This window comes from Triturus cristatus, chromosome 8 (assembly GCF_964204655.1).
Source record: "Triturus cristatus chromosome 8, aTriCri1.1, whole genome shotgun sequence".
Classification (NCBI taxonomy): Eukaryota; Metazoa; Chordata; class Amphibia; order Caudata; family Salamandridae; genus Triturus; species Triturus cristatus.
Window position 1 is genome coordinate 910,000,260 of NC_140591.1, and position 25,904 is coordinate 910,026,163.

Here is a 25,904-nt window from a genome sequence, read left to right on the forward strand (position 1 = left end):
CAGGCCCTTTCCAAGGCAGTTATCAATTTATGGATGTCATCCCCACTCTGGTAGGGAGGGACAATCTTACTTAGGTGTCTATGGTCATAAGACCTCTCCCTATCGCTAGAGAAATTGCTGCCACCAAGGGACTCTAGTCTCTCCTTTTAACTAGCTCTGTAGAACTCTAGGGCTTCCCTATCTAGGGCCATCTGCTGCTTTCTTAGGTTGAATTTATCTTGCTCATACTTCAGCAGTCTCTCTCTCCTCTCCTGGGAGGTTTCCCTCCCTCTCTGAGAAGAGACAGAGGTCCCTACAGAGGAGTTAGACTGGACAGATCCCCTTGAGAGAGACCTATCCCTTCTAGCCCTACTTTCAACTCTTCCTGGAGGGAAAAAGAGGGGTGCATTGTTGCCATCCTCCTCATCCTCATCCAGGGGAGCTGGATTCACCAGATCCTGATCATTGTCATCCGTCTCGTCAGCATTAGAGGTAGGGTCGGGGGAGTTTCCACCCCTAGGCCCACCCTCAGCTGCTGCCCCACCCACTCTGCCTACCCCACCAGAACCACTAGGTACTGGGAGATCATCTAGCTTGAGTACCTTTATGGGATGCTGGGTGGTTGGGCTTTTGCCTGTCTTCAGCTTCCTAATGGAACATAAGGCCCTAAGCTGTGCAAAGGAGAGATCCTCATATCTATAGGGTAGAAGCTCACTGGGTTCTGGCAGGGACCCACTGGTTCCTGGCTGACTATACATTACTAATGTGGTGTGGTGTATTGCACTACCTACACTAGTATGGCCTACTAAACTCTCTTGAGTTATAGAAAGGGTGTGCTATCCCTTAGCACACAACTCTAAGTTCAGTAGAACTTACTGTATACTAAACTTGATATTATATATACCTAAGGTACCTTTAGTGGTTTTCAGTTGATCAATTCAATTGAGATTATCAGGTAAAATAATAGCAAGCTGGAATCCCACACGCTGCACACCAATGTGAGAAGTTGGCCTTATATATGCTGTCCACTAGTTATAGTGGGCACCCTGTATCAGTCCCCTTATAATGATAGGTGAAAGACAACCTTTATTGAAAGCTATCCTAATGGTAGCTATGAAGAGCAGCCTTCAGGCTAAGTCTTGAAGGAATGTAAAGCAGCCTGTTTTACCAGTTTATAATCTCTTGAATGACCAAATGAAAGGACAACCACACCAGGTATATATTTGAAATATGTGTATTTAAGATAAAACACACCCCTCTAGTCTCTTTATGAGACTGGAGTTCGAAGTATTTAAGTAACAAGTTAGCAATCAACGGTAATAGCACAAATACACGTTTGGGCACTAGGGGCGTACCAAACCATATACCAATAAAGTGGTAGAAGAACCATGACTGAACTAGACACAAGGCCTAGAGCCTGTAGAATCGCTGGGACCCCAAGGAACCACCCAAGGTAATGACACAGGGGACCCACGGGAGCCGTGTGCAGTATGTGAACACAACCGCGGGTTCATGTTATTTTCTATGGGCAATGTCGAGGATGGAAATATAAAGATTAGGTACACTTAAAATCGAGTCAGGACTAAACCCTTTTGGACTTAGGAAGTTCTAGGGCTAGTACCCACGGGAACACCGGAGTACTCGTGTTACCTCACCCAGGGAAGCCAGGTGCATAGGTGTCTTTTGGTGTTGGGTCGCGTCGTCGATTTCAGTAGAAGCTGGTGAAGAAGTGCTGCTGCCGTGAAGAGGAGAAGTGTCCGAAGCAATCCAAGCCTGGATCTAGGATGGAAGGAACCTGAAAGCAGAGGGGACAGAGTCTGAGTCACTTACCAGTGACCAAGGACACGATAGACCAATGCCAACAGATGTTGGGTGCTTCAGGTTAGTTGATGTGTGTCTTGACTCTTCAGCCACAAGGTCCAAGAGGTGCCAATGACAACCAGGAGCTGGATTCAAGCTGTCCCACAAAGTCTGTCGAGTGCTGTGGTGTCGGCGACCAGATTGGACACAACAAGCCTTGGCAACGGCAAGTCACTTGGAATCAGAGAAAGGACAGCGGTGCAGACCAGCAAGGTCTGGGGTACTCACCCAGCAAGAGTAAGTCAGGGAACTTCTGTAGCAACCAGGAAAGCCCAATCAGAAGAGGAGTTGCTTTCGTGGGGACCTACCAGCCAACGGGCTAGCAATCGCAAAAGAGCCTCAAGTGGTCGCACTGGAAACTGGCCCACGGGTCACTCGTGGAGTGGAGGCCAGAAATCTTCAGTGCAGGAGGTGCTCAAGGCTGGGGCTACTCGGAGCCCAAATCACAACTTCGAGGAAGACCAGGAAGATGATGATGTTGCAAACGTTCACGGTGTCTAGGGGTCACGGGTCCACGTCACACATGATAGCCACGGGCCTCAGCTTTGCTGTGGACTCAGAATAGCCTTGAGGAAGTCTGGAAATCCACCTCTGGTGATGCAAAGAATTCAGCGTCCGGCAGGAGCTTTGTTGATGCAGACCGGTCAGTTGCTTCTTTGGTGCCTGCCAAGCAGGGAAGTCACTCTTTGACCCCAAGGGAGATTTCCTCAGTCTTCTAATCAAAGTAGAATGTCGAAGGTCCAGGATATATATTGTAGAGTTTCCTCCAGGGTAATCTAAAGTCGCAAGGACCGGGTTCCCATACTTATACAAAGTTTGGGGGTTGGACATACTCTAAGGACTGTGGTACTGTAAAGTTCGGAACCGTGTAGGTGGCATGGTCCCACCATGCCAATTTTGGTACCAACGAACCGCAAATGAGTAACGCGGTATGTATGAGTGTTTTCGTCATGTTTCACTGATGAATTCACCGTGCATACGATACCACATATTGAACCCTTTGGATTCCATATTAGAATAGTAGCCATTTTGTGGTTGCCCTCACATAGGCTGCGCACAAAGGCCCTGCCTAGGCCTGAAAGACACATACACCTTCTGTGACTTCTCTATGACCTGTGCAAACTGACTCCGCTGCCCGAGGTCAATCCTGTCCGGCCGGTTCCTTTCCTCGCGGCCTAATGTGATTAGCATCAGGGCTCGACCCATCATAAAGCCCCTGTTCGCACATAATCTCTGACTAAGCTATTTTCACACCTGACTCTGTTTCCTACTTTATGGCTTGTTTTACGAGCAGGAGGTGCCCGTTTTATTGGGGTCCGCTGTTATCTGATGAGGGTTCTGAGCCTTGCTGGGTACAATGACTGTATGCTTAACGAACTCAAATGTGGGATTGTCATTATGGCTCTGCTGTTCCTTTGAAGCGAAAATATGTGAATGACCACTTGTAAAATAGGGGCGGTATTGCCCAGAAGCGTAATATTCTGTATATAAGAAAAGACTGTTTTTTGGTTCAGGAGCAGTCTCCTGAGAACATACATCGTGTTGTACTTCTCGGATACCTGTGATTGGTCTGCAGCCAATAAATACGATCTTTGATTTCACCTAGAAGACTCTGTGTTTCTGTGGGTCTGAAACAGGAAGAATCCGAAGTCTTAGGGTGTGTTCCCCTGCACCGCTGGGTTCTAAAAACCCAGTACTTCAGTTGGCGCGATTTCAGTGGTACCGGTCCAAGCCAGAGGTTCGTGAGGGGCTTCGTGTGGAAATTCTGGAGGAAGGCCGCCACTTCATCGACCCCTGCATGTCGACGTGGTCCGAAAGTCTTTTCTGCGAGGTTCTCCGCATCCCGACGGCTACAAAGGACTGCTGCCCTGATTAATCGCCCTGTTTTGGACCCTTGACGATTTGGTAGAGCGAAACAATTGAGAGAGTCTTCTGGTGAAGTCATTGATACCTCAGTTAGGTATAAGTGGAGCGTCTCCCAGTTTGTTTGGTATCCTTCGGGATTTTGGTATCCTTCGGGATCGCTTTGATTTGGGTCTTGCAAGTGCCAAAGCCAGAGGACTCGTGTATTCACGAGACTATCGTATTCGATAATCCTTTGAAGTTTGAAACTAGACTAGTGAGCGAAGATGCCTGGTTCTAGTATATTTGGAAATTTGTTTTGTTTTGGTTGTAAAAGGGATTCCCGATTAGAGGATTCGTGTCCGGTTCCTCCAATTGGAACTCCAACTTATGAGCTTTATGTGAAACATGGCGTGGGCCCCATTACGTATAATGAAGTAGGGATCCGATACACCAGAAAGGATGGTGTTTTAAAATGGCCCCAAAATGGTAGTTTCGACACAGAGATCCTAGATAATTTAGAAGTTAAATTGTTTAAGAAGAAAGCCCGGCCGGCGATGTTTGATTCTTTCCGCCTATGGCGAAAGGAAGCCAAACAAAAAGAAATTAAATTAGCAAAGAAGAATAAAAGAGAGAGATGTATGTCGATAATGCAAGCAGCTTTACAGTTTAAGGATAATGAAGAGGACCAAATGAATGAGCAGTTGCACATGCAACGCAAACTAGTCATTGATAAATGTTACCCAGTTTTGCCACCCCTTCAACAAGATGAGTCAAAAGAAAAAGAGAAAGACCCCCTAATGTCGCATTTGCTAAGTTCGCCACCCCCGTATGCGCAAAATGCTACAGCGCCTCCGCAACCCGTTAATGTACAGCCTCCAGCTAATGCACCGCAAGCTTTCCCGCAGCCGCCAGCTCCTCCTCAGCCGGCTCCTGTCCCGGTAGCACAGCTTTCCCAAGGGACGCCGATTTTGCTACCTACCACTTCTGCACTGCCTGCGACTTTACCTAGCACATCAGCTGCCTCCCTTGGTGCCCTACCTGTTACCACTCCTGTATCTGTATCTACACCTGTTTTTCTTCCCTCTGTTTTTTCCCCCGGTTCTTACCTCAACTTCTCCTTCTGCACGACAACGAATAGCTAGTGCAGTCACTAGTCTCATATCACCCCTCTTTGGGTCGTCTACTACGACCCCTGGTCCACAACGTAAGCAGTTACGTAGTCAAATACCTGGTTCTAGAGAGAAAGAAGAACTGGACCGCATGGCACGTAGATGGATTGTTTATCCTTCTAGATATGATGTAGAATCTGTTGTTAATGTTTTTCATCAGTGGGAAGCGCCACAACAGAGATACGTTTTTGAGAAAATGTGTGAAATCCTATGTGAGGAATTGGAAGATAATGATTTAGACTCTAGTCCGCAAGAGTTGTGTCAAGTGCGATTTGAATTTGGAAAAGGTACGATTGTGGGTTCTGATGTTGAGAAAGCAGTGGCAACACTGCTGTCTTTCAGGAATGCGAATTGTCAGCAGTCGTTGTTTGCACAGGAATTCCCTGAAGGGAAACAGGTAAAAGCGCGACAATACCCGATGCGTGAGGTTCCTCCAGTCTGGAGACCTGGTGATGCACAGGCTAATCCACCCGTTCTGCCACATTTTCAGCGTGTTTGGGTACATGTTCCCTGGAAACGATCTGAAGTTTTAGCGCTTAAGCAGACTCTACCTGACCCCCGTAAGAACCCTGCAGGATATTATAAGGAGTTATCACAGACTGCAGAATCGTGTGTCATGAGCCTGGCTGACATAGATATGTTGTTCGGAAATGTTGTTCCACAGCCTTTATGGGGATTGATTCGTAATGCAGATCATGCTGCAGAACTAGGTGACATATGGGCTAATATCATTAATGCAGACAATAGACAGGTTGGTGGTGCCAAGCCTGAGCCCGCGGTAGCAGAACTCCCTGGTAGAATAATTAACTATATGAAAACTTTAACCCCTTCAGTGCCCATGACGAGATAGTCTCGTCATGGAGCGTGGTTGCGCTGTGCCCATGACGAGACTATCTCGTCATGAACCCCGCCCGCTAATGCAACGGCCGGCACAGGGCGGGGAAAGGGCGTGGCACTGAAGGGGTTAATGCCCGCTATACGTGTAAATTGGGATAAATTATCCGCATGCAAACAGAAGGAAGATGAAACAGTGTCCGATTTCTTCACCAGGTTTGAAGAAACATTTATCGACCACAGTGGTCAGGACATGAGTACAGAAGGTGGCCAACGGTTATTTGTTGATAAATTTGTGCATAATTTGCTTCCGGAGTTGTGTAAAAAATTAAAAGATTCGGAGAGTTCTTGGGCCGTTTCCTCTTCGGCGCAAATACTGGCTACTGCACAGTATTACGAAAATAGGGATAAGGATGAGAAGGATAGAACAGACAAGAAAACGAAAGAGTTGAAAACAAAGGTTCTTTTACAGCAGGCTTATCCGCCACGTGGAGGTCAGAATAATTATAGGCAAACCCAGAGTAACTATCAACAACCCCAACAGTTTCAGAATAATCAGCAAATGTATGAGTATTATCAACCACGTGTCCCTATAGGTCCCAATCAGTGTTCATATTGCAAGGAGGAAGGTCATTTTAAAAATAATTGCCTTAGATTGTTGTAGCGCACGAATAATGCTTATGGCGCAAGAGGTAGAGGTGGCCAGCAAGCCCCAAGAGGTAGAGGGCGTGGAAATGTTCCCCAGAACGCGCGTTCTCTTCCGCCTCAAAATACGATGAATAGTTTTGATCAGCAAGCCAATGCAACTGGCAAGACAGCGCAGTACTATAATAATGACTATTATGTGGAAGATGATAATACGGAAGGTAATGATTACTAGGACAGCCATAGACAGAGAGAGGGAGTTGTTTCAGTGCCAGTGGATCAGAGCGGACCGTATGTTAAGGTGACTACAGTGGGTGTAACAGAGCCCTTTCTGCTGGACACTGGTGCTGCAAAGAGTTCTATTATGCGCTCAAAACTCCCTGGCGCGCCTTTGTCTGTCGAAATGAATGTTTCCGTAGGTTTTTCTGGCGCCCCGGTTAGGAACCCGATCTCAAGTCCTATGGCCCTTTCTGTTGGACCTTGTGAGCTGAAAGCCCCCCTCATCCTAACGACAGGATGTAATGAAAACCTGTTAGGATTGGATCTGTTAAAGAGATTACATGCGACATTATATTGTTCCCCCTCGGGAGTACAACTTACGCTGGGTAAGGAAGTGATTTCTCCCATGTATTTGTCAAAGAATAAACTACCAGCTGAATTGTCGTCTCTTCCTGATGCTCTTTGGGCCACTGGCCCTAATGATGTGGGCCTTTTGGAAATACCGCCGTATGTTGTCACTTTGAAAGCCAATGCTAAATTGCCCCGCATTCCCCAGTACAAGATCTCTAAGGAAGGTGAAAAAGCGTTGTTAGCAATTATCTATGATTTAATTGAGAAGGATGTGATTGAAGAGACAAGAGGCAACGTTTGCAATAGTCCGGTTCTGCCTGTTTTAAAACGTACTGACCCTTCTCAGCCACCTGTTTACAGATTTGTGATCGATCTTAGAGAGGTCAATAAGGTAGTTGTGCCACAATTTCCAGTGGTCCCTGATATAACTGCTTTGTTGACTATGATCCCAGCTTCCGCTGCTTGGCTCTCAGTGATTGACTTAAAGAATGCTTTCTTTAACATTCCGATTGCAGAGGAGAGCAGGGATATTTTTGGCTTTTGTTTAGGAGGTCGAAGCTTCCGTTTTAAACGTGCTCCACAGGGCTACTGTGAAAGTCCATCAATATACAGTCAGGCTTTAAAAGCGCAGCTTGATGCCCTTGTTTTACCTAAAGGTGCTACCCTTATCCAGTATGTTGACGATTTACTAATCGCCGCGGATACTGAGGAGATTTGTAAAGGAGCTACATCATCATTGTTGCGTCATTTGTCTGCCTTTCATCACAAAGTGTCTCTCTCTAAACTGCAATATTGTCGACAAGAAGTGACCTATTTAGGTCCTCTCTTACCGAAGGAGGGAAGGAAGCTGACCCCAGAAAGAATCCAAGCCATTGCACAATTAAGCGTGCCAAGGACAAAGAGAGAAGTGCGTGCTTTCCTGGCATTACTTCATACTGTAGGCACTGGATCCCGTGTTTTTGCTGGCAAAACCATTGCTAGCATTAACATATAAAGATATACCGAACCTTGTCCCATGGTCTGAAGAGTATCAGAAAAGTTTTTGGGAATTACGCAAGGCATTATGTTCAGCTCCTGTGTTGGGTACCCCCGACTATAGTAAGCCTTTTACCTTGTATGTTTATGAAAAGGACGGTTGCGCATTGTCAGTGCTAACACAGCCTTTTGGAGACAGACCGCGTCCATGCGCGTATTTTTCGTCGACTTTGGACCCTGTAGCGAGGGCATTGCCAAGTTGTTTAAGAGCCACAGCGGCAGCAGCTGCGTCTATTCGACAGTCTGCTGGACTAGTGATGAATAATACATTGACTGTAATGGTTCCCCATGCGGTGGACACATTGTTAAACAGGACCAAGACACAGCATTTAACTAATGCTCGATTGTCAGGGTATGAATTGACACTGTTAGCAAACCATGTGCACATAAAAAGGTGCAACACGCTGAATCCAGCCACATTATTGCCAATTTCAGCAGACACAGATGAGGTTGAACAGCATGATTGTTTGTTCAGAAAAGAAGAAGAAACAAAAGGGTGAGTGGATCTTAAAGATACTCCCCTGGTTGAATGTGATGGTACCTTATGGGTGGATGGTTCATGCTTCGAGCTTCCGAATGGTGATACGACTGCCGCGTATGCTGTCACGACTCTGCACACGATTGTTGAAACTGCACGCATACCACATAATTCAGCCCAAGCAGCAGAATTAATTGCACTTACAAGAGCATGCGTGTTGTCGAAAGGAATGAAAGTGAACATATATACTGACAGTCAGTATGCTTTTGGTGTGGCCCATAGTTTTGGGCGTTTGTGGAAAGAACGTGGTTTCCTGACCTCGCATGGAGCTAAGATTCAGAATGGTCAGTTAGTGAATGATCTCCTTGAGTCACTGACCTAACCGTTACAAGTCGCGATTGTGAAATGCAGCGCACACAAGAAGGTTACCGATGATGTTGGGCGAGGTAATGCATTTGCTGACGAAACCGCAAAAGATGTGACAACCCGAATGTATGTTGCAGGCCCTGCAAGATGGGTTGGTGATGTTGGAATGTGTGAAAACACGATAGAGAGTGTGAAGTCTCTTCAAGCTGAAGCCACAGAGAAAGAATTGAGTACGTGGAAAGAGAGTAAGGGTAAATTAGATGAAAACGGTTGTTGGATTGATTTGTCAGAACACCGGCGATGGTTGTTACCTGATGCATATGTGCTTCCAGTGGTTACGATGGCGCATGGAATGGCACATTTCAGTGTGAAAGGGATTTGTAAGTGGTTGGCTCCAGTATGGCAGAATGCTGGAATCCCTAAGTGTGCGGAGAATGTGGTCAAAAATTGCATGGTATGTCTGAAATACAATCCTGGTAGGGGAACCCCAACTCCACCTGGCCATTTTGCGCCTCCATCATATCCATTTGAAGTTCTGCAACTAGACTTCATCCACATGGAAAGATGCAACAATTTGAAATATGTACTGGTTGTTGTTTGCGCCTTTTCAAGATGGATAGAAGCGTATCCCCTAAAAGACAATACGGCCTTATCCACAACTAAAGCCCTTGTCAAAGAATTTTTCCCTAGGTTCGGAATGCCGAGGATGGTATGGAGTGATAACGGGAGTGAATTTGTAGGTCGAGTGATGAAGGATGTGTGTGAGGGACTAGGCATTAAGCAGAAGTTTCACGCTGCAAATCACCCCCAATCAGCTGGATTAGTAGAGTGCTACAATGGCACTTTGAAACTTAAGTTGGCCAAAATTCAGGCGAGCTCCGGTCTTAAATGGCCTGACGCTCTGCCCTTAGCACTCCTATCAACAAGAATGACTGTGCATTCACGAGTGGGACTTAGTCCGTATGAGATTGTGTTTGGCCGTCCGGCCAATGTATGGGGAGTGCCAAGGCCGACAAAATTCAGTGAAATCGAACATCCAGTACTGCTTGATTATCTGTATAAATTGACGGCTAAATTGCGTGTCTTACACCAACAGGTTCACGATACTCTGCCCCAGGCCTCTGAAGCTCCAGGACACCCTATTAATCCTGGAACGTGGGTGCTGATTAAGAATTTTCAGCGTACGAAAAATGATGAGCCCCGTTGGATCGGCCCCCACCTAGTCCTGCTATCAACAAGATCAGCGGTTCGAGTGAAAGGGAAAAAGAATTGGATACACGGCATACATTGCAAGAGGATCCCTTTGCCCCTACCGTATGATCGGTGGGTCCAGGAGGGGATCGCTGACTCCGAGGCTGACACTGTGCCTCGTTTTGTGCCTTTTAGCGATGCACGTGTAAAGGGAACAAATACAGAGCAAGAAAGTGATGATATTCTGCAAGAAGCTACATCACCATCAATCCGATAGGACACCACAGATCCTGAACTTTTGTTTCAGGACCAGACAGTACCTGGCAGAAGTCGCTATAATTTGAGGCCAAGAACTATGGACAAATAAAAATTCTTTTTCTTTGATATTTTCAAAAGTACTGCTATCTCATCTGAAAAACTTTTTGACTTTTTGTTTTTCGAACCACCATCCTGGTTCAGCTGCAGGGTCGCGGTGCCAAGACTTTGGGGTACAAGCCAAAGACGTTAGGTCTACGGATCTGGTTGGTCTAGGGCATTCCCTGAACTGACAGGTGTACTCCTTAGCAGAAGATACTCATCCGCCGCGAGCAGCACGATTAGAGGATGGAGTTTTTCAGGATGGAGAGGCCCACCGAGGAAATAAATTTCAAGAGCAGAATATGTAAAATAATGAATAGCAAATGTTTTGTAGTATTATGTCTGTTTGTGCTATCTAGCATAATGATGTTTTCTGTAGGTTGTGTACTATCGTCCTTCCAAGTGTCATTTGCACCCACTATACAGCCCACACCTCTTCCTATTGTTTTTCCGCACTCTTTTCACCCTCTGCCAGAACACGAACAAGCTAGACATGCTGAATTTGTAAACAATTTGTTCATTCAACTCCTACACCAGCACCAACTAGTTATGAATACAACAAACTGCTGGGTGTGTGGTTTGATGCCACACACCATTAATAAGGGTATCCCATATCTAGTACTGCCGTTTAGCTATAATGGTTCATCATGGGCATACCAGACCATGTTTCTTTTTGCGCTTGAAACCTACTCCCAGCGACCACCGCGTTCCACTAGACTTAACTCGAACAATAAAGCCTTGATGAGAGGAGTTGCAGATATGAGTAGAGATATCGATGCATATACATCTATTCCCAAGGATGAGTTGCGAGCTTATGTAGGTTGGAACACGACGGGGTATAGCATCAGTTTGGGCGAAAAACAGCGCAAAAGTTCATCTCCAATTTGGGTTGTACCACACATGGGTCGCCTTTGTTTACAAGGCAATGGTCAAAATCCAAGAGCTCAACTAGGGAAGAGTAACTGTACTGAAACATACACTTTTCCATCACAGTTTTCCCCTGCGTTTTTAGCTGCCAAGGGTACATACTTTGTCTGTAGTGATCGAGCATACACATGGTTGCCCCCTGATTTCTCGGGCACGTGTTATGTTGCAAATTTGCTACCGCCAACATTTACTGCTGCCTCTGATTATCACAAGACCAGAGTAGTGAGAGGCGTTGTTAGTAAGGAAGATACTGCCGGTCAGGAAGCGGGAGACTTTTTCCTGGGTTTCCTGCCGTTTTAGGGACCAATGGTCAATAGTCGGAACCTGAGACAACTGACTCGTGTAGTTGAATCCACTGTTAATGTAACGGCCGGTGCCCTTGGTAACTTGACAGCTGAACTTCAAGCGGATCGCCTCATGACGTTGCAGAACCGTATGGTTCTAGATGTCATACTTGCAGACCGCGGTGGGGTATGCAAGGTTATCCAATCGAGCTGTTGTATTTTCATACCAGATAACGCTCCGACAGTCTACCAGGCCATTTCCAAACTACATAAGATTTCCGAATCCATTCACGTGGATAAAGGAGATTGGTCAATGATGGGGTGGTTCTGGGGACTGATATCAGCTTGGGGATGGAAGATTCTAATAGTCATTGGGATGATCTTAGCCATTCTTTTCCTGTTCTGTTTATGCATACAGTGTGCTCCTGTAATGTGTAGCCTCTGTGTTACATCATGTGTAAGGAAACCTGTATCAAGGGACGAGCTGAGCAGTAGGATGATGCTACAGCAACATCTCCATGACTTTAAGAACATAGACTTGGACTCAGATTAGTATAGTTCTTGCCTATGTAAGGGCAAAAGGAGGGTCTGTGGTACTGTAAAGTTCGGAACCATGTAGGTGGCATGGTCCCACCATGCCAATTTTGGTACCAATGAACCGCAAATGAGTAACGCGGTATGTATGAGTGTTTTCGTCATGTTTCACTGATGAATTCACCGTGCATACGATACCACATATTGAACCCTTTGGATTCCATATTAGAATAGTAGCCATTTTGTGGTTGCCCTCACATAGGCTGCGCACTAAGGCCCTGCCTAGGCCTGAAAGACACGTACACCTTCTGTGACTTCTCTATGACCTGTGCAAACTGACTCCGCTGCCCGAGGTCAATCCTGTCCAGCCGGTTCCTTTCCTCGCGGCCTAATGTGATTAGCATCAGGGCTCGACCCATCATAAAGCCCCTGTTCGCACACGATCTCTGACTAAGCTATTTTCACACCTGACTCTGTTTCCTACTTTATGGCTTGTTTTACGAGCAGGAGGTGCCCGTTTTATTGGGGTCCGCTGTTATCTGATGAGGGTTCTGAGCCTTGCTGGGTACAATGACTGTATGCTTAACAAACTCAAATGTGGGATTGTCATTATGGCTCTGCTGTTCCTTTGAAGCGAAAATATGTGAATGACCACTAGTAAAATAGGGGCGGTGTTGCCCAGAAGCGTAATATTCTGTATATAAGAAAAGACTGTTTTTTGGTTCAGGAGCAGTCTCCTGAGAACATACATCGTGTTGTACTTCTCGGATACCTGTGATTGGTCTGCAGCCAATAAATGCGATCTTTGATTTCACCTAGAAGACTCTGTGTTTCTGTGGGTCTGAAACAGGAAGAATCTGAAGTCTTAGGGTGTTTCCCCTGCACCGCTGGGTTCTAAAAACCCAGTACTTCAGGACCCACCTATGTAAGGGTTGGGAAAGATGGGTGGTTACACCCATTTCCTTTGTCTAGTTTCACGCTGGGGCAGGTAGCCCCTGCAACCGGTTTGAACTGGACTATGCACAGGGACACCAAGTGTGCCCCCCAGTGCAGGACTTCAAAGCACCAGAGAGTGCTCCTACCCAGCCCAAATACACATCTGCCTGTCTGGGGAGGTGGTTACACCTCCCTGGGACAGGAAACCTAATGTCCAGGCCTCCCCTGCCGGAGTTTTGGTCAGCAGCAGGAGGCCAGACCCGTATCTGTGGCAGAGGCATCCATTTTGTGATGCCAAGGCTGTAGAAAGTCCTACCGGGTTAGACCAGTGTGAACATGTCTCTCCCTCTAGAAGGGTGGAATGCTACCCCCGCCGCCAGAACTGGCGTGGGGCTAGTATTCCAAAGCGTTTGACACCAAACACAACATGTTTTCGTGAAGCCATCCCAAAGTTAGCATTTACCGCAAGGTTAAAATGCACTTAAGAGTATATGGTCAGGCTGCACCACAAACAGCAACAGAGGAGGTACTCCGAATACTGCAGAGGGGCTCTGCTCATGCAGGGGCACCCTCTCACATACAAACCAAGCACTCTGCCTTCAGGATTGTTAAGGCCTGCCATAGGAGTGACTTATAGGTTTTATATGTGTGTGCAATGATAGTGATATAGGTAGCCTCTACCACAGTAAGGGGTGCAAGCACCACCTTACCCAGGCTGCAGTAGCAGACCTGTGGTGCCATTTTGGAGTGCTTCCCAGGGGTCGCATAATACATGCTTCAGCCCCTGGTAGGCCTCTGAGGTACCTATGCCCAAGGTACATAGTATACCATATACTAGGGGCTTATAAGGCACTCCAGGATCCAATTAGAAATGTACCTAATGTACATGGAAACCATTTTAGAGAGAAGCAGCTATGCTGGGGTCCTGATTAGCAGGGCTACAGCCGGACTAAGGTCGAAAGACAGTGAAACACCAGCAAAAAGTGGGGGTACCCATATGAAGCAGATCCTACTCTCCTACACCTACTGCACCTCACTTTTCTTTTTCTGCCTTATATTGCTTCTTTCTGTAACTTTCTTCCTTTTTCTGCACTTCTCCTGCCTCTTTCAGCACCTTTATTCCTCTTTCTGCACCTCTCTTGCTTATTTCTGCACTTATTTTGCTTTTTACTCTTCCTCGCTTGCCTCATTCTTTGCTTCTCTCACCTCTCTCTGCACCTCTTGCCCCTCTCTACATTTCTCTTGCTTCTTTCTGCACCTCCCTTGCATCTTTCTGCACCTTTCTTGCTTTTTTTCTGCACATCTTCTGCTTTTTCTGTACCTCTCCTGCCTCTTTCATCACTTACCTTGCTTCTTTCTGCACCTCTCTTGCTTCTTTCCGAACCTCCCTTGACTCTTTCTGGCCTTCTCTTGCTTCTTTCTCCACCTGTTGTGTCTCTTTCTACACATAGCTTCTTCTTTCTGCACCTCTCTTGCTTCTATTTGCTCTTCTCTTGCTTATTTCTGTACTTTTCTTGCATTTTTCTGCACCCCTCTTACACCACTTTGCACCTCTTTTTCCTCTCTCTGCAACTCTCTTGCTATTTTAGGCACCCCTCTTGCATTTTTCTGTACCTCTCTTGCATCTTTCTGCACCTCTCTTGCTTCTTTTTACAACCCTCTTGGCTCTTTCTTCACTCTTCGTACATCTTTCTGTAGAACTTTTGCATCTTTCTGTACCTCTCTTGCTTAATTCTGCACCCCTCTTGCTTTTTTCTGTACCACTCTTTCTTCTTTCTGCACACCTCTTATCTCTTTCTGCAGCTCTCTTTCTCATTTCTGCACCTCTCTTGACTCTTTGTGCACCTCTCTTGCCTCTTTCTGCACTTCTTTTGGCTGTTTCTGTACTTCTCTTGCTTCTTTTTCTGCACATTTCTTCCTCTTACTGCACATCTCTTCCCTCTTTCTGCACCTTTCTTCATCTTTCTTTACCTCTCTTACTTCTTTCTGCAACTCTCTTGCTTCTTTCTGCAGCTCTCTTGCTCCTTTTTGTACTTCTCTTGTCTTTTTCTGCACCTTTCTTCCTCTTTCTGCACTTCTCTTTCCTGTTTCTGAACATCTCTTGCCTCTTTTTGCACATTTCTTACTCTTTTTGCACCTCTCATGCTTCTTTCTGCACCTGTCTTGCTTCTTTCTCCACTTCTCTTGCTTCTTTCCCCATCCCTCTTGATTTTTCTGCTTTGCTTCTGCTATTTTCTGCACCTTTCTTGCTTCTTTATCCACTCCTCTTGCCACTTTCTGTACCTCTCTTGCCTCTTTCTGCACCTCTCTTGCCTATTTTGGCACCCCTCTAGCCTCTGTCTATACCTCTGTATCTTCTTTCTGCACCCCTCTTGGTGCTTTCTATGCCTCTCTTGCCCCTTTAATCACTTCTGTTGCTTCTTACTGCACCTCTTATTCTTTCTGCATCTCACTTGCTTCTTCCTACACTTCTCCGCGTCTTTGTTCTCATTGCTTGCCTCTTTCTGCACACTTCTTATTCTTTCTGCACCTCTCATGCTTTGTTCTGCACCTCTCTTGCTTCTTTCTCTAACGCTCTTGGCATTTCTGCACTGCTTTTGCCACTTTCTTCACCTCTCTTGCTTCTTTGTGCACCTTGCTTGCCTCTTAATGCTCTTCTCTTGACTCTTCCTGCACTTCTCTTGCCTCTTTCTGCACCTCTGTTGCTTCTTTCTGCACTTCTTCTGTCTCTTTATGCACCTCTCTTACTTCCTTATGCACCTCTCTTGCTTCTTTCTGAACCTCTCTTAGTTCTTTTTGCACCTCTCTTGGTGCTTTCTGTACCTCTCTTGCCTCTTTAATCACTTCTTTTGCTTCTTACTGTACCTCACTTTCGTCTTCTGCATCTTGCTTCTTTCTGCACCACTCTTGCCTATTTCTGCATTCCGCTTACTTCTTACTGCACCTTTCTTCCTCTTTCGGCACTTCTCTTGCCTATTTCTGCACCTTTCTTCTGCTTACTTCCCCTCATTTTGTTCTTTCTGCTTTATGCACATGTCTTCCTCTTTGTACACCCCTCTTCCTTCTTTATGCAGCTTTCTTGCTTATTTGTGTACTTCAATTACCCCTTTCTGTACTTCTCTTGCCTCTTTCTGCTATTCTCTTCCCTCTTTATGTACCTCCATTGCCTATTCCAGCACATTTCTTCATCTTTCTACAGCCATCTTGCCTTTTAATGCACCTCTCTTGCTTATTTCTGCACCTTTCCTGCCTCTTTCAATACCTTTTAGCATCTTTCTGTGCTTCTCTTGCCTCTTTCTGTACCTTTCCTTCTCTTTCTGCACCTCTCTTGCTTCTTTCTGCACCTCTCTTGCTTTTGTGCACCTCTTTTGCCTGTTTTTGCACCTCTCTTACCTCTTCGTGCACCTCTCTTGCTTCTTTCTTCAACCCTCTTGGTGCTTTCTGTACTTTTCTTGCCACTTTAATCACTTATTTTGCTTCTTACAGCACCTCACATTCTTATTTTTGCATCTCACTTGCTTCTTTCTGTACCTCTCTTGCTTCTTTCTTCATCCCTCTTGGTGCTTTCTGTACCTCTCTTGCCTCTTTAATCACTTCTTTTGCTTCTCACAGCACCTCACATTCTTATTTCTGCATCTCACTTGCCTCTTACGGCACCTCTCTTGCCTTTTTCTGCACTTCTCTTGCATCTTTATTCACCTCTCTAGCCTCTTTCTGTATTTCTCTTGATTCTTTCTGCATCTCTCTTCATATTTCTGTGTTTCTCTTAACTCTTTTGCTTCTTTCTGTACTTCTCTTTCTTTTATCTGCACCTCTCTTGTGTCTTTGTGCACCTCTCTTGCCTCTTTGTGCATCTCTCTTGCCTCTTTCTACACTTCTCTTGCTTCTTTCTGGACCTCTGGGGCTTCTTGTTGCACATTTCTTGTCTCTTTCTGTACCTCTCTTGCCTCTTTCTGAACTTGTCTTGCCTCTTTCTGCACCTCTCTTTTCTCTTTTATCACTTCTTTTACTTCTTAATGCACCTCACTTTCTTCTTTCTGCATCTCACTTGCTTCTTTCTGTACTTCTCTTGCTTCTGTCTGCACCTCTCTGGACTCTTTCTACACCTCTCTTGCCTCTTTCTGCCTCTTTCTGTGTTTCTCTTGCATATGTATGTACCTCCGTAGCCTCTGTTGCCTCTTTCAGCACATTTCTTTCTCTTTCTACACTCATCTTGCCTCTTTCGGCATCTCTCTTTCTTCTTTTTGTACCTCTCTGCCTCTTGCTATATCTCTCGTGCCTCTTAATGCACTTCTCTTGCCTCCTTCTGTATCTTTCTCTTTCTGCACCTCTCTTGCTTCTTTCTGCACCTTTCTTGCTTTTTTCTGTACCTCTTTTGCCTAGTTTTGCACCTCGCTTGCCTCTTTGTGCACCTCTTACCTCCTTCTGCACTTCTCTTGCCTCTTTCTGCACCTCTCTCGCCTCTTTCTGCACTTCTCTTGCCTCTTTCTGCACCTCTCATTCTTCTTACTGCACGTCACATTCTTCTCTCTGCATCTCACCTGCATCTTTCTGCATTTCTCTTGCTTCTTTCTTCACCTCTCTTGCCTATTTCTATATTTTTCTTGCTTTTTTCTACAACTCTCTTTATATTTCTGTATTTCTCTTAACTCTTTCAGCACTTCTCTTGCTTCTTTCTGCAACTTTCCTTCTCTTTCTACACTTCTCTTGCCTCTTTCTGCACCTCTCCTGCCTTTTATGTACTTCCCTTGCCTCTTTCTACACCTCTCTTGCTTCTTACTGCACCTCATGTTCTTCTTTCTTTATCTCACTTGCTTCTTTCTGCATTTCACTTGATTCTTTATTCACTTCTCCTGCCTCTTTATGTGTTTTCTACACATCTCTCAATATTTCTGTATTTGTTTTGCCTCTTTCAGGACTAATCTTGCTTTTTTCTGTACCTTTCTTCCTCTTTCTGTACTTCTCATGTCTCTTTCTGCATGTTCCTTCCTCTTTCTCTACCTCTCCTGCTTCTTTCTTGAGCTTTTTTTGCTTTTTTTGTACTTCTCCTTCCCTTCTTTTTGCTCTTTCTGCCATTCTCTTGCCTCTTTTTGTACCTCTGTTGCCTCTTTCTGCCCTTCTCTTGTCTCTTTCTGTACTACTTTTGCCCCTTTCTGTACTCCTCTTGTTTCTTTCTGCACCCCTCTTGCCTATTTCTACACCTCTCTTGCTTCTTTCTCCATATCTCTTCCTCTTTCTGCACTTCTCATGTCTCTTTCTGTACCTTTCTTCTTCTTTCTGTACCTTTATTGCTTCTTGCTGCAGCTCTCTTGCTTCGTTATAAACTTCTCTTGCCTCTTTCTGCACTTCTGTTGGCTCTCTGTCATTCTCTTACCTTTTTCTAGACATTTCTTCCTTTTTCTGCCTGCACCTCTCTTGCTTCTTTCTGTACTTATCTTGCTTTTTTATGCACCTCCTTTGCGTATTTCTGCACCCCACCTGCCTCTTTCTGCACCTCACTTGTTTCTTCTGCACATCTCTTGCCTATTTATGCACCTCTCTTGCTTCTTTCTGCACATCTTTTGCATCTTTCTACACCTCTCTTGCCTCTTTCCGTGCTTTTCTTGTCTCTTTCTGTACCTTTCTTTCTCTTTCTGCACCTCTCTTGTTTCTTTCTGCACCTCTCTTGCCTCTTTGTCCACCTCTCTTGCCCCATTCTGTAATTCTCTTGCCTTTTCTGCACCTCTCTTCCCTCTTTCTGCACCTCACTTGCTTCTTACTGCACCTCACATCCTTCTCCCTGCCTCTCACTTGCTTGTTTCTGCATTTCTGTTACTTTTTTCTTTACCTTTCTTGCCTCGTTCCGTACCTCTCTTGTGTCTTTCTGCACCTCTCTTGCTTCTTTCTGCACCCCTCTTTCTTCTTTCTGCAACTCTCTTGGTGCTTTTTGTATATCTCTTGCCTTTTTAGTCACTTCTTTCGCTTCTTACTGCACCTCACTTTCTTCTTTCTGCATCTCACTTGTTTCTTTCTACACCTCTCTTGCCTCTTTGTGCACCTCTCTTGCCCCTTTCTGCACTTCTCTTGCTTCTTTTTGCACCTCTCTTGCCTCTTTCTGCATTTCTCCTGCTTCTTGCTGCACCTTTCATCCTCTTTCTGCACTTCTCTTGCTTCTTTCTGTACCTTTCTCCCTCTTTCTGCATCTCACTTGCTTCTTTCAGTAGCTCCCTTGCTTCTTTCTGCAGCTTTCTTGCATCTGTTTGTACTTCTCTTACCCCGTTCTGTACTTCTCTTGCCTCTTTCTGCTATTCTCTTGCCTAATTATGTACTCAATTGCCTCTTTCATCACACTCCTTCCTCTGTTTACACCTCTATTACCTCTTTCTGCACCTCTCTTGCTTCTTACAGTACCTCACATCCTTCTCTCTGCATCTCACTTGCTTGTTTCTGCTTTTGTGTTACTTCTTTCTTTAACTCTCTTGCCTCTTTTTGTATTACTGTTGCTTCTTTCTGCACCTCTTGTCTTATTTCTGTATCTCTCTTAACTTTTTCCGTACTTCTCTTTGCACATTTCTTCCTCTTTCTGTACTTCCCATGTCTCTTTCTGCATCTTTCTTCTTCTTTCTGCACCTTTCTTGCTTCTTGGTGCACTTCACCGGCTTTTTCTGCAGCTCTCTTGCTCCTTGCACTTCTCTTGCCTCTTTCTTCACTTTTCTGTGCTCTTTCTGTCATTGTCTTGCCTCTTTCTGTACCTATCGTACCTTTTTATGCACATTTCTTCCTTTTTCTGCACCCCTCCTGCCTTTTTCTGCAACTCTATTACTTCTTTCTGCACACCTCTTGCATCTTTCTGCACCTCTCTTGCCTCTTTGTGCACTTCTCTTGACTCATTCTGCACTTCTCTTGTGTCGTTCCGCACTTCTGTTGCTTCTTTCTGCACTTCTCTTGTCTCTTTCTGTACCCCTCTGTGAGAAGTTGGCCTGGTATATGCTGTTCACTAGTTAAAGTGGACACCTTGCACCAGTACAATTTGACTCTTATGGTAGTAGGTTTAGGACAGCCTTTAAAGAAAGCTATCCTAGTGGTAGCTGTGGAGAGCAGCCTTCAAGCTAAGCCTTTAGAGGAATGTAAAGCAGCTTGTTTTACCCTCTAATCTCTTGAATTACTAAATGAAAGGACACCACACAGGTATATATATCAAATATATATGTATTTATTACTGGCAACTCTCTGCTAATCTCTTTATGAGATTAGAGGTCAGGAACATATGCTCAAATCAACATTTCACAATAAGTTAAGCACAAATATGGCTGAGGCCCTATGGGCGTACCAGACCATATACTAAAAAAGAGACTTAGAGATAACAACTTGCAAGGGGACAAGGCCTAGGGCCTTCAGAAGCGCTGGAGCCTCACGAAAAAACCCAAGGCAGGTAAGTAAAGGACCAATGGGACATGCATGCAGTGTGAGAACACAGCCGCGAATCCCTATTGACTTCAGTGGAGCAAGTCGCGATTGGAAATTAAGAGTTTTAGGACATTTCAGGAGAGTCTACAAGCAAGTCACTTACAGGGTAAGTAGTTCTAGAGCCAACACCCACAGGAGCACCATAGTGCTGGAGTTACCTCATCCAGGGAAGCCGGGTGCATAGGTGTCGTGTCGCGGCGTCGTTTTCAATGGGAGCCAAAGAAGACTTGCTGCTTGTGAAGACAGGAGAAGTGTCCGTTGGAATCCAAGGCTGGATTCAGAAGAAGGAAGACCTGAAAGCAGAAGGGACAGTGTTCAAATTCACTTGGCAGTGGCCTGGGGCAAGGAAGATGGATGCCCACAGTCGTCAGGTGATTTCAGGTAATCATGGGTGTCTTGACTCTTCAGCCATGAGGTCCAAGAGGTGTCGATCATAACCAGGAGCTGGATTCTGCGTGTCCCTGGAAGTCTGCAGCTTACTGCAGTGCGGTGACCTGATTGGAGCTAACAAGCCTTGGTAACAGCAAGTCTTGTGGAAAGGACAAAAAGTCAGAGGTGCAGACCAGCAAGGTCTGAGGGACTCACCCAGCAAGGGTAAGTCAGGGCAGGCCTGGAGCAACCAGGGGAGCCCTTTGGAACTGTAGAAAAGTTTTGTATCGCTTTGTTCGCCATAAGTTTGCAGTGTATGCTCAGACGTGAGTCCCTTGCTCACTTTGCCACTGGATTCAAGCAAGCCTGGCTGAAGACGGCTGAAATGCCAGATACCAGTCCTAGGAAGCTTGTTTCTGGTCCAGTGATGGTTTGCCCTTGCAGTTTGGGCTGGACTGTTCCCATGAGACATAGCGTCAGACTGATTTGCATATGGCCATGTCTGAACTGGGGTGGCAGAGTGGGCTAAAGAACGGTGATGGATCAAACCCAGATCTGTTGACTGGGTGTGAGTGTTTGATTGGTTCTGATGCTCAGTCCATCACCACCCCCTTTGTACCGCTTTGTTCGCCATAAGTTGGCAGGGTATGCTCAGACGTGAGTCCCTTGCTCACTTTGCCACTAGATTCAAGCAAGCCTGGCTGAAGACGGCTGAAATGCCAGAAACCGGTCCTAGGAAGCTTGTTTCCGGTCCAGGGAAGGCATGGCTTGGCAGTTCGGGCTGGACTGTTCCCATGAGGCACAGCGTCAGACTGATTTGCATATGGCCATGTCTGAACCGGGGTGGCAGAGTGGGCTAAAGAACGGTGATGGATCAAACCCAGATCTGTTGACTGGGTGTGAGTGTTTGATTGGTTCTGATGCTCAGTCCATCACCACCCCCTTTTGTACCGCTTTCTTCGCCATAAGTTGGCAGGGTATGCTCACACGTGAGTCCCTTGCTCACTTTGCCACTGGATTCAAGCAAGCCTGGCTAAAGACGGCTGAAATGCCAGAAACCGGTCCTAGGAAGCTTGTTTCCGGTCCAGGGAAGGCATGGCTTGGCAGTTCGGGCTGGACTGTTCCCATGAGCGTTACAACAAACAAATGATGGACGGAATGCTGACAATGCAGACATTCTCCCCCAGTCAAGAGATCTGGGTTAAATCCATCGTTCTTTTGCCCACTACACCACCCCAGTTCAGACATGGCCATATGCAAATCAGTCTTGACCCTGTGCCTCATGGGAACAGTCCAGCCCGAACTGCCAAGCCATGTCTTCCCTGGACCGGAATCAAGCATCCTAGGACCGGTTTCTGGCTATCAGCCGTCATCAGCCAGGATAGCTTGACTCCAGTGGCGTAGTGAGCACGGGTCCCACGTCTGGGAATACCCATCCCACTTAGGGCGAAAAGCGTTACAACAAACAAATGATGGACGGAATGCTGACAATGCAGACATTCTCCCCCAGTCAAGAGATCTGGGTTAAATCCATCGTTCTTTTGCCCACTACACCACCCCAGTTCAGACATGGCCATATGCAAATCAGTCTTGACCCTGTGCCTCATGGGAACAGTCCAGCCCGAACTGCCAAGCCATGTCTTCCCTGGACCGGAATCAAGCATCCTAGGACCGGTTTCTGGCTATCAGCCGTCATCAGCCAGGATAGCTTGACTCCAGTGGCATAGTGAGCACGGGTCCCACGTCTGGGAATACCCATCCCACTTAGGGCGAAAAGCGTTACAACAAACAAATGATGGACGGAATGCTGACAATGCAGACATTCTCCCCCAGTCAAGAGATCTGGGTTAAATCCATCGTTCTTTTGCCCACTACACCACCCCAGTTCAGACATGGCCATATGCAAATCAGTCTTGACCCTGTGCCTCATGGGAACAGTCCAGCCCGAACTGCCAAGCCATGTCTTCCCTGGACCGGAATCAAGCATCCTAGGACCGGTTTCTGGCTATCAGCCGTCATCAGCCAGGATAGCTTGACTCCAGTGGCGTAGTGAGCACGGGTCCCGGTCCAGGGAAGACATGGCTTGGCAGTTCGGGCTGGACTGTTCCCATGAGGCACAGGGTCAAGACTGATTTGCATATGGCCATGTCTAAACTGGGGTGGTGTAGTGGGCAAAAGAACGATGGATTTAACCCAGATCTCTTGACTGGGGGAGAATGCCTGCATTGTCAGCATTCCGTCCATCAATTGTTTGTTGTAACGCTTTTTGCCCTAAGTGGGATGGGTATTCCCAGACGTGGGACCCGTGCTCACTACGCCACTGGAGTCAAGCTATCCTGGCTGATGACGGCTGATAGCCAGAAACCGGTCCTAGGATGCTTGATTCCGGTCCAGGGAAGACATGGCTTGGCAGTTCGGGCTGGACTGTTCCCATGAGGCACAGGGTCAAGACTGATTTGCATATGGCCATGTCTAAACTGGGGTGGTGTAGTGGGCAAAAGAACGATGGATTTAACCCAGATCTCTTGACTGGGGGAGAATGCCTGCATTGTCAGCATTCCGTCCATCAATTGTTTGTTGTAACGGACTGTTCCCATGAGGCACAGGGTCAGACTGATTTGCAAATGGCCATGTGTGAACTGGGGTGGCAGAGTGGGCTAAAGAACGGTGATGGCGTGGGAGGAGCCTAGCGCGCAACCAAGATGGCCGCGTAGGTGCGAGGCTCCCGAGGACCTCCGCGACCTCCTGAATTAATCCTGATTATATCCTGTCTTTGATGAGGGGACTGTGTCTGTGAACCCGAGCTGAGGCGGCACCCGTTTTCCGTTTTCGAATCGGACCACGGACACCGGTGGGAGCACCGATCGAAGATTGCGGCCTTCTCCGCGCCGGCCCCCCGGATTGGAGTTGTGGGGCGATCCGGGGACAAAGTGAACAACAGCGGCGGGCAGGGCTGGGCGACTCGCGTACCCTGCGCTTTCACTTTCGCTTTTGCGCCCTCCTTGCCCTCAAGCGAGGTAGGGTTGCGGAGCGGGGTGCGGTGGTGTGGCCTTGTACGGGTGCCCGGCTGACCCGCCGGCTGTGAGTTGTCCTGCGGTCCAGTGGTCGCCCTCCCCCCCGGAACCCGTGAACTGGTTTATCGGCCCTTTTGAGGAGATTGGCACGACGGTGGGAGAGCGGACATGGCCACCAAACAAGATGGCGACCGGGCGAAGGTGAAGACGACCCGCCGCGGCCCGGCGCACCAATCCAACAGCATGGACCGCTACACCCTCCAGAAGGGATCTCCGGAGGCATCGCGTACATCCCCGGCGGGCCCGACTGAGGCGTCTGCTCAGCCAGTGGATCTGACCCTCCGGGACGTCATGGGCGCCATCGCCGAGATGAAGGCCTCGGTGGACCAGCGATTCGACACCCTAGCGCAAAAGATAGACTCGGTCCTTGTGGATGTGAGCCTTGTGAGGGCTGACTTGTCCAAAACGAACGACCGGGTCGATTCCCTGGCCCACACCACCACGAGCCTCACGACAGATGTGGTGGCCCTCCAAAAGGAGGTGCGCCGGCTTGGCCAGGCGAGCGCCCTGATGGACCGTCGACTGGAGGATTCCGCGGGTCGGGCCCGGAGGAATAACGTTCGAATTGTGGGGGTGCCGGAGGGACGAGAGGCGGAGGCGGCAGATCTTTTTGTGGAAGAATTGATCCTTACCCATCTCAAGCCACGGGGGCTGAGTAAGCTTTTTGCTGTGGAACGTGCCCACCGGGTCCCTGGGGGCAGACCTAAGGCCGGTGCCCCGCCGCGGCCTCTCATTGCCCGGATTTTTAACTTTCGGGACAGAGACGCTATCCTGCAGACCTCCAGGCAACAGGGACCGGTCAAGCTTGATAACATGGATGTGCATTTCTACCCTGACTTTACTCCGGCGGTCCAAAAGCAGAGACTGAGTTTCCTCGGAGTTAAACGTCGCCTACGGGACCTGAACCTCAAGTACTCAATGCTTTTTCCAGCTAAGCTCAGGGTGGAGGTGGATGGTCGCACGCACTTTTTTGACCGACCCGAGGCGGCTGGGGACTGGTTGGACACTCTGCCTGGGGATCCGGGCCGAGGGGGTGGGGGGGGTGCGGTTGGCGGGGAGGGCCTGCCGGATCAGAACTGAGGGGTGAATAATAGGCCTTGCTCTGGACAACATTCCTTTACCATTTACTGATCGTGTATGTTCCCCTCCTATGGAGGTCGTACGGGGTCTGTTGGGGGCTTCCCTCCTCCTCTGGGGGACTAGTTAGTTTTTCATCTCTGGGGCGACAGGCACACTGCACTTTGGGGGGGCTGTCTGGGCTCATGCAGGGGTGCAGGGAGGGGGGAGTTCTGTTGGGATGGGGGGTGGGGGGGGTGTGTTGTTTGTTCGCACCGCAAGGCAAACCCTTTACTGTATTGTTGCTCTCGAGATGCTCTTTGGGGGACGACTGATTGCTTCTACGTATGATGGGGGGTAGGGATTTGACTGTGTTGTCATGGAATGTTAACGGTCTAGGGGACAGGATTAAGCGTGGTGTGGTCCTGCAGTATCTGAAACGTATTTCACCAGATGTTGTCTTTCTGCAGGAGACACACCTTATAGGCAACTCCTTTCATGCCATGAATCGGCGGGGCTATCGTTTGGTGGCCCACTCGGGCTTCACCTCGGGCTCACGGGGGGTGGGTATCATGATCAAGAACTCGCTCCCGTTGGAGATTGATGAGGTGCGCCATGACGAGAGGGGACGCTACACTGTCTTGGTGGGTAGAATGGAAGGCAGAGTGGTTGTGTTTATATCAGTGTACGTTCCGCCTGGGTTACAATCTACTACGTTTGCGGACCTGGGGCGCCTTCTCCTAGACCTCCCGGGTGGTCTGCTGGTGGTTGGGGGGGACTTCAATGCGGTAGCTTCTGGGTCTATGGATCGTCATCCCCCTAGGGACCTCCCCCGGGCACAGGCGTGGCTGTCCGGCCTCTTAGATACACTGGGACTGGTGGATTGCTGGCGCCTAAAGCATCCCGCGCAGCTGCAATACACCTTCCACTCGGGTGCCCATGGTAGCCT